General features: G+C 36.1%; 1 protein-coding gene across 4 annotated transcripts in view; it reads right to left on the reverse strand.

The window, feature by feature from the left end:
* The window catches only part of APOLD1 (apolipoprotein L domain containing 1), a 65,759-nt gene that overhangs the window by 18,147 nt on the left and 30,955 nt on the right, over nucleotides 1-16,657 (reverse strand). Inside the window, exon 1 of one of the 4 annotated variants that reach the window (XM_074269152.1) lies at nucleotides 1,737-1,871. The exons of the other annotated variants lie outside the window; for them this stretch is intronic. The gene's annotated coding sequence lies outside the window, so the exon portion shown is untranslated. Of the gene's footprint in view, nucleotides 1-1,736; nucleotides 1,872-16,657 lie in introns of those variants that run through there. 4 annotated transcript variants of the gene reach the window in all.

Raw genomic sequence — 16,657 nt, forward strand, 5'->3', positions numbered from 1 at the left:
ATTTTAAAATTTTTATGAGTACTTGAGGAACCAGAACTTAGGAAAAAAGCTCCAGGACCTAAGTACATAAAGATATTTACCCAATGGAATAGTAAATAGTCTTTAAAACCAATCTAAAGAACTTGTCCAAATTCAACCATAATCTAGTTGTACTTTCTCTTAATTTTACCCTTTCCTTCATTCATTCATTCACATATTCATTCTCCCTCAGAGTCTTTCCTCATCTATCCTCTCCTATGGTTCTTCTCTCCTCTCTAATTCCACCCTGGGGTGTAGCGTGTGTTCAAAGAAGACTAGTACTTGTGGAATGAAGGCCACTAAGGCTTTAAAGGGCTGTTTTCCATCTTTGGTGTCCACCTGATCCACCAATCATCGGTGGCTCCAAGAAGCATGTACAGTGGCCACACCACGGTAAGCCATTTCAGCAGATGGGCAAAATAAACCACGTTGAGAGTAACTAAAGAATCGCAAACCCTATAGTGAGTTGGGGAGGGGTGTCTACTGTGGCAAGTAAAGACTTCCCCTAGTGGAATAGGCAGATGAAAATAATTTGTTTCAATGGTCATGAAGACAGATGAGCCAGGTGTTTTGCAGCACTTAGAACTTGGTTACACATTGAAGACAACCAAGATCATCTACTGCATCTTGAACCATCATCACTAATCATCTTGACTCTGTCCTGCCACTGGACAGCGGAGGCTTTAAAAGATAGAATGAGGCTTACAACTTAGGGCAACTTCACTTAAATCCAATTTACACAGGAATCAAAAGACATCACCATATCATTTCTACCTATCTCAAAGCCCTATGGGAATAGACAAGTGATCAAGCAGCAGAAAGCTCAGGCCATCGGGTCATCTCATTGGAAGCAATAGTAGGATTCAGCAGCTCCCTGGGTGTTTGAGAAGCCTTTTACAGATCAGGCTTCTCTTCTCCATGTGTGAGGAAAAGGCTAGAAAAGGTGCCTAAAAATTGTCTGTTAACCAAACCTGGTCTGATTACTGTAGAAGGCAGAGAATCCACTCTGCACTAAAAATGTGTAAAAATGTATAAAAGTTTCTGAAAAGCTGATTCCTCTCACCACTGGTACATGACATGTGCATACACTTATAAACACAAAATCTAGTAGACCTGAAAGAAAAACAGTTCTTAATGCAAAGGAACTCAACAGGTATCACATCCAAATAGCAGCCCTAAATGGAACAAGGCTGTACTGAAGGAGGAGCTGGATACATATTTTTCTGGAGTGTCCACAGTGAAAGAGAACTCTGTGAAGCTGGTGTAGGTTTTGCAATCAAAACTAATCTAATAAACAAGTTTACATGCTTGTAAAGAGTGAATGACAGGCTCATGAAAATGACGAACCCTGACTAGGTCAAAGAAAAAAATTATGAAGACCTGGAGACCTTTATCATAAATATGCCAAAAAAGGACAAGATTATAATTCTAGGTGATTTCAATGCTAGAATTGGCTCAGACTACCAGACATGCCAAGAAGCCTCAGGAGGAATGGAGTTGGAAACAATAATAGTTACAGGTCATTTACTAGTGAAGATTTGTACAATTCATGACTTTCTCATCACCAACACTGTATTCCATTTACCTAAACACAAAAAAACTTCATGGATGCACCCTCAAAGCAAACATTGAAATTAACAGACTATGTGATTGTAAGAAGAGACATACAGGATGAAGAGTGACCAAGGCTGTGATGACTGCATTAGCACCCTGGATACCTTAGAATCAGCCGAGTCAGGATAAGCAAAAGTCCTTGGTCTTTACTCTTACTCTTTAGCAGTAGAAGTGAAGAGAATGGACGCACAGGATCTCCACGACCTCACCCCTTCGTCTCCTGCCCAGAAGTGACTCTGGCTAGTCTTATTCCACCCCCTAGTCCCTCCTACAATTCTATGTATACACCAAATGATTGGGCCAGCACAGGATAGTGGGAAGGGCCATTTTCCAAGCATAATTTTATAGAATATTGTCCAATCAGTAATGAACCATAAGTGCTCGGTTGTCTGACCTCAGTGCATTAACTCAAGAGTTTCAGCCCTTTACACTAGGTAATGTGTGGTTCAGTGCTGAACTAATCATAGACTTATCTTCTCCAAGCATAAATATTCACATTCAAGCAAAGTGGCATCCCTGAAACAAAAAGACTACTAGAAGAATTAATGTCAACAGATTAGAGTGCTTATCTGAGAGGAAGAGTTTGTTGCCAACTTGGAAGGTAAGTTGGGGCAGAACATAATTAGCAACAATGGAGCAGAAAAGGAATGGGCAGCTTTCAGAGATTTGGTGTATAGTGCTGCATTTGCTCATCTGGTCAGAATACTTGTAAACCTCAAAACTGGTTGATGAAAATGATGATGAAATTCAGAAGCTTCTAAATGAAAAGCAAGAACTCCACAGGATGTTACAGCAGGATAATTCATCCATCTTTAAGAAGGTAGCATTCAATTCCATCAAAAGTAAAGTACAATCAAAACTTTGAGAGATGCAAGATTCTTTACTCAGTAAGAAAGCAGATGAAATTCAGTTTTATGCGATAGTAACAATCCAAACCTCTTTTATGATGCAATGAAGACTATTTAGGGGCCAAAGACCTAGGGTGCATCTCAACTACAATATGCTGATGAAGCCACATTGATCAGTGATAAGTGGAGAGATGAGATGAACATCTACACAATATTCTCAACAGACCATCATCAATCGATGCTGAAACTACTGACCATTTATCTCAAGTTGAAATCAATCACTCCCTAGCTGAAGCTCCAACTGAAGAAGAGGTTTTGAATTACATTAGGCTACTTTTGTGTAGTAAAGCATCAGGTGCTGATTCTATTGAGATCCATTATACAAAAGCTGACCGAAATTTTCCAGATTATATGGCAAGAGGAAGTTAGGTCCCAGGAGTTCAAGAATGCCTCCATTATCCATCCTCAAAAAAGTAAAGGGAATAGACTGTCCTGTGTTAAGGACCATGCTTAGGTGAAGGAGTAGGTCAATTCTCCCAGAGCCTCCATACCTTTGGATCATAACATCTGAAGGAGTTGCAAAGCAGCTTTTACTGACACAGGTGTTGTGGAATGGGAATGAAATAAATTGGAGGCAGAGGGAAGAAGTGAGAGGTCAAAGAACAGCAACTGCTTCTCAGTCTCCTCGCATCATCGTCATCATCATCATCATCATCGTCATCATCATTATCATCATCATCATCATCATCCACTCACAAGAAGAGATCCGTTCCACAGGTCTGAGTTAAACCTCCAGCAGCCACTGGCAGGTAGCTTTCTTATCACCACAGTCCTGTGACAATCACAGGAAATTCTCTCTCTTAGTAATTGGTGGCAAGATTCTTTCCAGGATCCTCCATAATAGGCCGATCCTACACCTAGAAAAAGGCCATCTACCTGAATGCTAGTGTGGTTTCAGAAGGGGCTGAAGAACTGTCAATATGGTATTTACTGCCCAATAATTCCAGGAAAAACTGCAGGAGCAGAACAGAGGCCTATCTACATTTGTAGATCTGATCAAGGCTTTTGATACTATTAGTCCTGAGGACTTATGGAAAATTATGTCAAAATTCAGTTGTCTAGAAAAATTCATCAGTATAATATGTCAATTTCATGAAAGCATGCTTGTACAGATTCTGAACAAAGGGCAATCTTTGGACCTTTCCCAGTCACCAATGGAGTGAAATAAATCTGTGTGTGCTCGCTTCCATGTTTTTTAGCATGATGTTTTCAGTCATGTTATCAAATGCCTTCAATGAGGATAAATGGGGAATCAAAGTCAGATACCATACTGATAGTAAATTCTTCAACTTGAAAAGGTTACAAGCCAAAACTAAAGAGAAGGGAGTATTGGTGTATGATTTTTTTTTGTTTGCAGTTGATTGTGCACTCAGTGCAGCCTCTGAAACTGGAATGCAACAAAGTATGGGTCAATTCTCTGCTGCTTGTGCTAATTCTGGCCTAACATTTTAACACCAAGAAAACACAAGTTCTCCATCAGCCAGTCCCACCCTATCCATATGTGGAACCATCAATTACAGTAAATAGTAAAGTTTTGAATGGTGTGGATAAGTTTACTTTCTTAGCAGTATTCTTTCCAGGAATGTTGACATTGATAATGAAATAAATATATGCATTGCCAGACATAGCTCAATGTTTGGGAGGCTCCAAAAGAAAATGTGGTAGAGGAGAGGTATTAGACTATGAAACTGAAGGTCAACAGAGCCATTGTGATGACCTTATTATACGCTTGTGAAACTGGACAGTCTACCAGCACCATACCAGGAAATTGAATCATTTCCATTTGAATTGTCTTAGGAAAATTCTGAAGATCACCTGGTAGGATAAGATACTAGACAATGACGTCCTTTCTTGAACTAAACATTCCAACTCTAATGCAGAAAGCACAACTCCACTGTGCTAGCCACATTGTTTGAATGCCAAATGTATGCTTGCCTCCAAAAAAATATTTTATGGAAAATTGACACAGAACAAGTACTCATAAGATGTCAGAAAAAAGTAATACAAAGACACTCTCAAGGTATCTCTTAAGAACTTTAGAATCAGTTGTATGACATGGGAGACCCTGGCACAGGACTACCCAGCATGGTGTGCCCTCATCAGAGAAGGTGCTGTGCTCTATGAGAATTGAATTAATCCAAAGGAAACATGAAATGTGCAAAATTAGAGAAACTACTCCAAATGTTCACATGAACTATTTGTATCCGACTTGCGGCAGAGCATTCCAAGCTTATATTGGTCTGATGAGCCACAGTAGGATACACTGTAACTCAACTCTAACATAGTAATGTAATTTTAGTCCTCTTTGAGAATGAAGTACAACAATCAAACAACCAACCAACAATCCCAACCCTCCCCATCTCTATGTTTATCCAAATGCTATTACTTCTTTTTTTGTAGCTTTTTATTTACAAGATATGTGCATGGGTAATTTTTCAGCATTAACAATTGCAAAACCTTTTGCTCCAACTTTTCCCCTCCTTCCCTCCACCCCTTCCCCCATATGACAGATTGACCAATACATGTTAAATATGTCAAAGTATAAGTTAAATACAATATATGTATACATGTCCATACAGTTATTTTGCTGTACAAAAAGAATCAGACTTTGAAATAGTGTACAATTAACATGTGAAGGAAATAAAAAATGCAGGTGGACAAAGGTAGAGGGATTGGGAATTCTAGTAGTGGTTCCTAATCATATCCCAGAGTTCTTTTGCTGGGGTGCAGCTGGTTCAGTTCATTACTGCTCTATTGGAACTGATTTGGTTCATCTCATTGTTGAAGAGGGTCATGTCCATCAGAATTGATCATCATATAGTATTGTTGTTGAAGTATATCATGATCTCCTGGTCCTACTCGTTTCACTCAGCATCAGTTGATGTAAGTCTCTCCAAGCCTTTCTGAAATCATTGTCTGGTCATTTCTTACAGAACAATAATATCCCATAATATTCATATACCACAATTCAGCATTATCTTTCCTTGTCAACCTAGCCAATCTGACAGGTGTGTAGTGGTATCTCAGAGTTGTCTTAATTTTCATTTCTCTGATTAACAATGACTTGGAGCATCTTTTCATATGTCCAGAAATAGTTTCAATTTCTTCATCTGATAATTGTTCATATCCCTTGACCATTTATCAATTGGAGAATGGCTTGATTTCTTATAAATTAGAGTCAATTCTCTATATATTTTGGAAGTGAAGCCTTTATCAGAACTTTTGACTATAAAAATGTTTTCCCAGTTTATTGCTTCCCTTCTATTCTTGTCTGCATTAGCTTTGTTTGTATGAAACTTTTCAATTTAATATAATCAAAATTTTCTATTTTGTGATCAATAATCATCTCTAGTTCTTCTTTGGTCATAAATTCCTTCCTCTTCCACAGGTATGAGAGGTAAGGTATCCTATGTTCTTCTAATTTATTTGTAATCTCATTCTTTATGCCTAGGTCATGAATCCATTTTGACCTTATCTTGGTGTATGGTGTTAAGTATAGGTGAATGCCTAGTTTCTGCCATACTAATTTCCAATTTTCCCAGCAATTTTTTGTCAAACAATGAGTTCTTATCCCAAAAGCTGAGGTCTTTGGGTTTGTCAAACACTAAATTATTAAAGTTATTGGCTGTTTTGTCCTTTGAACCTAACCTATTCCATTGATCAACTAGTCTATTTTTTAGCCAATATCATATGGTTTTGGTAACTGCTGCTTTATAATATAATTTTAGATCTAGTACAGCTAGGCCATCTTCATTTGATTTTTTTTTCATTAATTCCCTTGAAATTCTTAACCTTTTGTTTTTCCATATGAACTTTGTTGTTATTTTTTCTAGGTCATTAAAATAGCTTTTTGGGAATCTGATTGGTTTAGTGCTAAATAAATAGATTAGTTTAGGTAGTATTGTCATCTTTATTATATTTGCTCGCCCTATCCAAGAGCATTTAATATTTTTCCAGTTGGTTAGATCTGACTTTATTTGTTTGGAAAGTTTTTTGTATTTTTGCTCATATAGTTTGTGATTTTCCCTTGGCAGATAGATTCCTAAATATTTTACACTACCGGTAGTTACTTTAAATGGAATTTCTTTTTGTAACTCTGTTGGATTTTGTTAGTGATATATAAGAATGCTGATGACTTATGTGGGTTTGTTTTGTATCCTGCAACCTTACTAAAGGTGTGGATTATTTCTAATAGCTTCTTAGTAGAATCTCTGGGGTTCTCTAAGTATACCATCATATCATCAGCAAAGAGTGATAATTTGGTTTCCTCATTACCTACTCTAATTCTCTTAATCTCTTTCTCATTTCCAAAGCTAGCATTTCTAATACAATATTGAATAGTAATGATGATAGTGGGCAACCTTGTTTCACTCCTGATTTTATTGGGAATGGTTCTACTTTATCCCTATTACACATGATGCTTACTGATGGCTTTAAATTGATTGATTATTTTAAGGAAAAGACCATTTATTCCTATACTCTCAAGTGTTTTTAATATGAGTGGATGTTGGCAAATCCTATTACTTCTTCAAAAATCAGTTCAATTTCCATAATCTCATGAAATGTTCACTGCCTACTTTATCCCTTCATCCCTTCATTGCTCTGTATCTTCTTTGTATTCCTATAATGCTTTGCCAAATAATTTATCAATTAATTATATACTAGCTATACTGTTCTAATTGTTACATGTCTCTCCAGGAAGATTATAAATTCCTCCATCGCCTATCTCATGTTTCATACTTCTCTTGTACTCCCCCAATGTAAACAATCTTAAAAAGAGCAGTCTTTGTGTCAAAGATCAAACTGGAAGAATCCTATATGTACAAAAATATGTATAGCTGCTCCTTCTGAAGTAGAAAAATATTCAGCAACTGAGGAGTAACAAATTGTGGCACAAAAATGTGATAAAATGCTATTATATTATAATAAAAGAGGAAATAGATGACTCCTCAGATACACTGACTTACATAAACTGATACAAAATAAAATAAGTAGAACCAGAAGAATCATTTAGACTATAACATCAATATTATAAGAATGAATCATAGTGAAAACTTTTAGAAACTGATAAAAAAAGAAATTAGTAAAACCAGGAGAACAACTAACATAGTAATAATACTCTTAAGACAGCTTTGAAAGTTATTTTAAAAAAACCTATGATCAATACAATCATTATCCATAATTACTGAGATCTAATGATGAAATACCCTATTTACTTACTGGTTGTTTTTTGTACATCTAATTCTCTTTTTAAAAATCTGATGGATTTGAGGTACAAAATAAAATATATTTTTATGTAAAGTTTTTGAGAGAATTTGTTTTTCTGGACTATGCACATTTGTTGCAAGAAATGTGTTTTCCTCTTCTCTTTTCTTTTTCAATGGGGGTGAGACAGAATTGAGCATCTTGCTAGACAAGGAATGTTGCATACACTTATGCATATAGAAGGGATCACTATGTGGTCGTTTGTTTTATTGTTTGATTTCATAAAAAGATACCTCTCACAGAATAAGAGTAATCTGTAAATGTTTATAATGAAAAAACAAAATGTTAGTAAAACTTTAAAAAAAAAAAAAAGAATCACAGGAATCATCATTTTATGAATAAGGAAACTGATTCACATCTGTAAAGTCACTTCCCCAGTATTACACAGCAAATTGTCCAATCTCCTGGCTCTTAGAACAAATACCCTTTCCAGCACACCATACTATATTTACAAATGGAAACTTTCTCAAAGGAATATGCTGTTCTCACCAGTGATAAAGATGAACAAAGTTTTAAAGAAACAATTGAGCATGTAAAACAAAGTCAACATATTCCCAACATACATCCCAAGGCCACCCACTCCTTCACTGGAAAACCCTTCTATTTTTTCTCCTGGCAAATCAAAATCTTTGCATTCAGAGATCTTCTCCCATATGAAGCCAAATAGAACATGCTAATAAGCTATCTTCATACATTTGGAAAGCAGCCATGCTTAATACATGAAAACAACTATCCTGTCCCTCCTACTCTGATGAATGCAGCTCCACCCACAAGCTTCTAGGGAAGAATTCAATGGCTCCCTTGGGGAGAAAGTCATTTTGTCCCAGCTGTTCTGAGTTCGGGTCCAAGGGGAAATGGGACCTGGCAGCCACACAAAATTTGGGACACAAACATGAAAAGCAGAAGAGTAGTTGAGAGTGTTGAGAAACAGGGTAGAGACTATTTAATGGAGTAGAAAACCATTTGGGATTGCCCTCGGATGGTCAGCATTATCGTGGGACAGCAACAACCCAACTGAAGGAAAGTCTGACTAGTAACAAATCCTACCTCCTCTTCCCAGTCCTACCTCACACACTGCACAGTGGCCATTTTTTCCTTGCCTTTTCCTTCCCTCTCTATCTTTACAGGGTGCTGGGGAGGGGGGGAACACAAGTATGTCCTGTTTTGCTATCTACCACATCAGTGCTAAAAATGGCTGCTGGTTGTTTTTTTGTACATCTAATTCTCTTTTTATAAATTAGTTTATCCTCATTATCTGTTGGCATAAGATCAGAGTGCACAAGAAATGTCCCTCAGAGGTTTTGGGTTTCATAAACTAAAATTTATTCCACAATGCTAGATTTCTAAGTTAAGACTTCCCTGGAGTTTATTAAGTCAAAGTTTAGCTTTGTGAATTTAAAATAAATTCTCCTAAGCAGAACCCTAAAACTTAAATGTTACTTTCAATTGGATTTCCCCTGAAAGACTGAACCATTGGAGCATGATGCCTTTGAGGAAGTGAGCTCAGGTGAAGAGGCTAATGAAATTGAGGTTGCGGCAGACTCTCAAATTGTACAATGACACCATATGTTAAATAACCATTCACAGGATCCTTCAACTTGTATTCAGTCTGTCCAACTCTTTGTGACTCTATAAACCTTAGCACGACAATATTCATGGGGCAGCTAGATGGAACAGTGGGTAGAGCACCAGTTGTGTAGGCTTGAGGAATCTGAGTTCAAATCTGACCTTGGATAGTTACCACTTACTAATTGTATTTATATTTGATCTTAGAGATGGGCAAGTTGCCCTAACTGCCTTCACAAAAAATAAAAAACATTATTGTTCATGAGATTTTCTTAGCAAAGGTATTGGTCTGTCATTTCCTTCTCCAGTGGATTAAGGCAAATGGAGGTTAAATTATTTGCCCAAGATCACATAGCTGGTAAGTGTCTGGTGCTAGATTTGAACTCAAAAATTCCTGTCTACAGACTCACTTTACTCTATCCAATGAACCCTCTACCTTACTTCAACTTATCCTTATGTAACAAGATTTGGTGCACACCCAGATTACCTGAAATGGAGTTATTTATGTGGAAGGTACAGAAACCTGCTTCTGTTATATAAGAGATTTGCAGTATGCATGGACATTATTAGTCTATCATGTTAGGAGTACCCTTCTGTGTAGCCAGAACTGGATTCATTTTTAAAACTTTCTGACAGAGACAGTCTTTCTCTTTTCTAACTATACCCAGCCTAAATGAATGGTTTACTTAGATGATCCCTATAATTCCTTTTTTTTTAAAGTTTTACTGACATGTTTTGTTTTTCTATTATAAACATTTACAGATTACTCTTATTCTGTGAGGGGTATCTTTTTATAAAATCATACAATAAAACAAATCTGACCACACAGCGACCTCACGTAAAAGTGTATGCAACATTCCATGTTTAGCAAGGCCCTCCATTCTCTGCTTTGAAATTGTTTCTATTTTCTCTCCTTCCATCCCATCCCCACTGAAGAAGAAAAGAGAAGGAAAAAAAAACAAATTTATTGCAATAAATGTTCATAGTCTAGAGAAACAAATTCTCTCAAAAACTGCACATAAAAATATATCTTATTTTCCCCCTCTTCTTAGGTCATGTGTCTGAGAAATGGACTTGAAGTTTGAATGCAGTTTTTTCTTTTTCAGGTCTAGTTTTAGGAAACAGAATCACTCACCTAGGAACCTGAGCCATAGAATGTCAATGGAACTCAGAATTCCAGGCCAGATGTTGCAACCAGTCCAGGAGAAAAGTCCTGAGTAGCCAGGGTCCCAGGATGTAAAAGAAGGTCAGCATAGTTGTTGGACTTGGAACTTGTAAGGATTAATGCTATGTAAGATCTAAGCTAAACTGTGAACCTAATTCCCCCTCCACTCTCCAGAGACCAAGTTGGTACAGGAGAATTATTTCCTCAACGTGTAAAGGAAAACGTATGTTTGCTCTTGCTGCAATCTTTGAAAGAAATATTCCATTTTCAAAGCTATTATGTTAGGTAAATAAAACTGGAATGCTTGGACCCCTAAAATTGGAGAGGAAATATCATTAGTGGAAGACTGAGCTAATGGAAGAGATGACCTTCTTGACCTCCTAAGGGTACTGGAAAATCCTGGGGGAATTGTAAAATGTAATAATTTGGCATTTAAAACAGTAGAGTCAGAGCTCACCCCCTGTTGCACTTACAAATTATGTGCTCAAGATGTTTTATCATTGTGGCTACTTATTTTAAACTATTGATTATCTATATCATTCAGTAAATGCAATTTTAGCACAATTCTATGTGGCATAGCCAGGATATTATTCAATTGTGTATGTGTCTTATTTTCTAAGCTCAATTTTTAGATTCAAGAGGCTAGAAGATAAGTGTTATACTCCAAAGTTCTTGTACTAGGATTTAAAAGACATTAAAAACAATACTGATTGAATAGAATTAACTCACCTAACTTAACCTAAGTTCTAATCATGTCACACTCCTTCTGCTTTGGGATTTTATGTCTCGCCACTACCCTTGTTATTTTTATTCATCATATCACCTAAGAGAATAGTCGTTCTAAAGAAAGTGAGAAAACTTGAGAAACAGGAAGCAGATGCTTTAATAAAGAAAATCAAGACACTAAATAAGTTTCATGCTGTTATCTAACCAAGGGTGTCAAACTTGCAGCCAGGCATAAAGCTCTAAGTTTCAGCCTAAATAAAACTAAAATATAATTGGAAAATGTTTAACAAAATAAATAAAAATAAAATAAAATTTAGATGTTAATTAGTAATGTTCTAAGTCAATACACAACTAGCAGTTCTAAGGGAACAGTCTTGGTTATATGAATGTTCATTTCATTAATGTATTACCATAAAGTGGATTCACCTGACAAGCATACCCTAGATTCAAGATTCTCTGTAGATCTTCATCCACACAAAATCAAAGCTCATGAGCCCCTACCAACATGTTTACCTTTACTAATCAGCCATTTTAAGACAAAAAGCAAAGGCAATGTAAAATAACATTGTAAAAATAAAAACATTTCCTCACCAGACCTGAAGCACAATTTCCCCCAAATATACTCACCCTTTGTGAGAACAGAACACACATAGAACAAGAGTAGAGATGTCCCACACATTGGCATTCATATATTGAACACATGTGGCCAAAACACACATGTATAGAGTCAACACATGTCTACAATACTACAGAGCTGCCAGTGCCTTCTGGCACTGATATTACGTTGGGCCAGCCCGGCCTGTTAGTCTCTGGCAGACCTTGCTCCCTACTGGTCTTCCTTGGCTGCTGCTCAATATATCTCTACTGGTCCCATGATTCTTGTTGGTTCTGAACTGCCAGCTAAGGATTCTTATTTTATTTACCCCCAGTGGTACATATGTCTAAAATATAGTAATATTAGAACTCAAAATGTTTTGTGCCTACTTTGAAAAAGCTCAAATGCTAAGCACAAGTAGCAAGATAGATTGTCTCCAGCTTCACTCCATTTTTGGCCTTACATATGTATATTTGTGGCAAAATAATTCTTTTCAAGGTTTGAACATACTCATCATGGATAGGGACCATGGACAGAATGTTGGACCTTAAATCAGGAAAACCGAAGTATCAGATCTTTACAAGCTGTGTGGCTGAGCAAGTGACTTAATCTCTATCTCAGTTTTTTCATAAAATAGATATGATAATAGCATCTAGTTCTCCCAGTTGCTGTGAAGATCAGATGAGATATTTGCAAATCTTAAAGCATCATATAAACGCTTGCTACCGTTATCATTATTGGCAATTATTCTAGTTCTATAACCATGTTCTAAATTGCAACCCTGAGAAGCTAGCCAGCTTTGTATTCAAAATTACTCATGATAATGGCCTTTACCCACTAAGTCTTCCCCTTTTTAAATCAGTAGGATTTATCAGACCTCAAATTGCAATGAGAACAAGAATGTTTGACTTTAAAAATTAAAACATTGTGATATCAAGACTCCTCAAGATCACATCAACCATGACTCTCATTTATATAACAGCAGCAAAAAATGGGACCTAAGCTCATGAATGGAATGCTGGAATGAAGCTGAAGAATCTAGTTCTTCCTGCTATAGATAAGGAAATTTGAACCAAGTGACTTATTCAAATAAGCGGCAGGTAGAACCTTACTTTGAACCTCTGACTCCAAATCTAGAGCTATTTTCATTGCAACACTGTCTTTTTTTTCCCCTCTCATTTCTTAAGAATGTAACTTCATAGAATGTGCCCTATGTATAAGGGGAAAATCTTGATCTTCACCCCTGACCTGATACAGTGGAAAGAATATGAGTTCTAGAGATAGAGGATCTGAACTGAAACCCCCTCAGATGCTTACCACTTTCACAACTGCAGCCAGGCAGTTTTGAAATATAAGTAAGAATATAAGTAGGCAACTTAACATAAAGGTATTAGGACAAAAACAGTATAAATTGCAATTTGGTGAAAGAATCATCCCAGCAGATGATACCAATGGGAAACAGCTTCAGAGAAAGAAAGGAGATCCTCTGAGAGCTGCCCCAGCCATGTAGGTATGTGTTCATTCCTGCTCTTAAAGATAATGTAGGAGAATGTGTCCCTACCTGTATGAGAAGATTCCATTTATTAAGTACTTTGACATTCAGTTTCACTAAAGCTAAGCCTTTTGAACTAATGTGTCCTCTGGGTTGATATGATAAAAGAGGAAAAATAGTTTGTGAATTGCATTGCGAGTCTGCCTTGAACCTGCAGTGTCTCTCAGAGGTTCATATTTGAGAGGGCCCAGGATTACATGTTTCTGATTTATCCCACCACGAGATTGTAAGCTCAATGAGGGTAGTGACTGTATCTTATCTGAATTTTGTATTATTCCCCAGAATTTAACATAGCATTTCCACACAGAATAGGTGCTTAATAATTGCTTCCAAAGGTAGATAAAGTCTTACATTTGAATTCAAAAAATATATTTTTTAATTTATTTAGAAATGGTAGAAGAGGCATGGATAAAGAGCAATTTACATGGAAAAAATATATCAGTTAGTATTAATGGACCATAAGCTTAATACATGCCAACAGTGAAATATGGCAACCCCCACCTAAAGTTAACAGGACTGGGGAGATAATAGGCCTACTGGACTCTGCCCTGATCAGAAGGGATGTTGATATATAGAAGGGATCCAGAGCAAAACAGGCAAGGTGATAATGGGTCTAAAAGGATGCCATATGAGGAATGCAACTGTAGAGGAGAAGATTTAGGGGGAATACCATGGTTAGCTTCAAAACTTGAAAGGGTTGTTATGTGAAAAAGGAATCAAGATTTATTCTGCTTGGCTCTAGAGTGAGGAATTAAATACAAGAGGCAGAAACTGTAAAAAGACAGATTAAGGTTTTATATAGGGATTATAGAATTAGAGTTGGGAGGGACTTCAAAAATCACATGATTCAACCTTTTCATTTTACATAAAAGGAAACTGAGGCACAGAAATGCTAAGTGGTTTGTCCAAAAGCACAAAAGCAACATAAGAACTAGAGTAAGAATATGAACTTAAATATTCTGAATATCCTGACATTAGTTTTATCTCTCTAGTTTTTCCAAGCCTGTGAAAAGAGACATAGGGGAAGACAGAGGAGATATTATCTCCTTTCCAAATGCAGTAAACCAGAGTTGGACTATGTCCATCATGTCACCTTGCTTGGATAGCCTAAAACTCCCCCTCACCCCTGCAATTAGCACAGATATTTTCTCTGAAAGGTCTAGGGAAAAGGAGAGTTCAGGCCACTTGGAGAGCTTTCCAACCACAGAGGTTTTGCAAGCCAGTTCTATTCTTCATTTGGATTAGTTACAGTATAAGCTCATTCTGAGCAGAATATAGCAGATAGGAGGTAAAGAAAGAGTCTGTTCTCTCCATGACTTAGAAACAAACATTCCCAAGCATGCAGTGAATAAAGCTAAAGCCCAGAATGAGAACTAAAAGAATTTTTTTTACTATGTTCTGAGCAAAAAGATAAACAAGAGGGAAAAGTCTCAGTGCTTAGGAGATGGTGTTATGTAAACAGATGACTGAGAGAAAGCAGAACTATTCTGTTCACATTTTGCTTTAGTCTTCTCCACCAAGCTAAAAAGTATAAAACAAATATTGTTTTTATTCCTTTTTTCTCAATAGTATTTTATTTTTCCAATTATATGTAAAGATAGTTTTCAATGATCATTTTTTATAAAATTTTGAGTTTCAAATCTTTTCTTCCTCACTCCCCTAACTCCCTCATCCCCAAGATGGCAAGAAATCTGATACAGATTATACATATACAACCATTTTAAACATATTTCCATATTAGCCATGTAAAACAAATATTAAGAAAGAATTATAGTTTAAGACAGAAGAAAAGATACTAAAAGAGTGCCTACTATGTGTGCAATTGCAGTACTAGGCATGGTAGCCATATAAATGAAATAAAAAAACACCAAATTAATTTCACTTCCTGTTATATATTATTGCTAAATTGGCAGCATCTGAAGAATAATTGTAGTATGTCTTCAAGGAGGACTAGCACCTCTGGTATGAGGGCTTACTGATCTTTTTGCAAGATTGTTTCATCTATCTTTGGTGTCTACCTGCCACCCAATTCCTTTTTCTAATTTAATATTTTTCCCAATTAAATGTAAAAACAATTTTAACATCCTTTGGTCAAATTTTGAACTACATATTTTTCCCTCCTTCCATTTCCTTCCCTCATGAAAAAGCAAGTAATTTATAGATTATACATGTGAAGTCATGCAAAATATAATTCCATGTAATTTATACTATGAAAGAAAACACAGAGAAAAAAAATAAAAAACAAGAAAAATAAAAAAATAAAGCAAAAGTATCTTTAAACTGCATTCAGGCTCCACCAGTTTTTTTTTTCCTCTGGAGATGGACAACATTAATCATCATAAATCCTTTAGAATTGCCTTAGATCATTATATTGCTGAGAATAATTAATTCACAGTAGATTATCATACAATACTGTTGTTACTGTTTACAATGTTTTCCTGATTCTGTTCATTTCATTTTATATCAGTTCATGTACATCTTTCCAAGTTTTTCTGAGAGCATCCTGCTCATCTTTTCTTATAGCACATTCTATTCTATTACAATTCTATACAACTTGTTCAGCCATTCCCCAATTGATGGACATCCCCCTGATTTCCAATTTCTTGCCATGAGAAAAGAGCTGCTATAAATACTATTGTACATATAGGTCTTTTCCTTTTTGTTTTTGTTATTTCTTTGGGATGCAAACATAATAGTGGTCTTGCTTGGTCGAAAGATATACATGGTTTTCTAGTTCTTTGAGCACTGTTTCAAATTGCTTTCCAGAATAGTTCAATCAGTTACAACTTTACCAACAGTGCATTAGTATTTTAATTTTCCCATGTCCCCTCCAACATTTGTCTTTTTCCTTTTCTGCATATTAACCAATCTGATAGGTGTATGGTAGTTTCTCTAATCAACAGTTGATTGAGAGCATTTTTTCATATGACTATATAGATAGTTTCAATTATTTTGTCTGAAAACCGCCTGTTTATATCCTTTATTTGTCAGTTGAAAAATAGCTATTATTTCTATAAATTTTATTCCATTTTCTATAAATTTAGAAATGAAGTCCTTATCAGAGAAAGTTGCTGTAATTTTTTTCACAGTAATGATTACCAAGTATGTATTTCTCTCTATCCTATTTTACCCGTTAATCTTACTCTTTCTCTCCTTTCACCCTGTCCATTATCAAAAGTGTTTGCTTCTGACTTTTACCAATGCTAAAACCAACTGGGTGTGTATGTTATTGAACCTATTCCAATGAA

This window comes from Sminthopsis crassicaudata, chromosome 5, assembly GCF_048593235.1.
Source record: "Sminthopsis crassicaudata isolate SCR6 chromosome 5, ASM4859323v1, whole genome shotgun sequence".
Taxonomy (NCBI): Eukaryota; Metazoa; Chordata; class Mammalia; order Dasyuromorphia; family Dasyuridae; genus Sminthopsis; species Sminthopsis crassicaudata.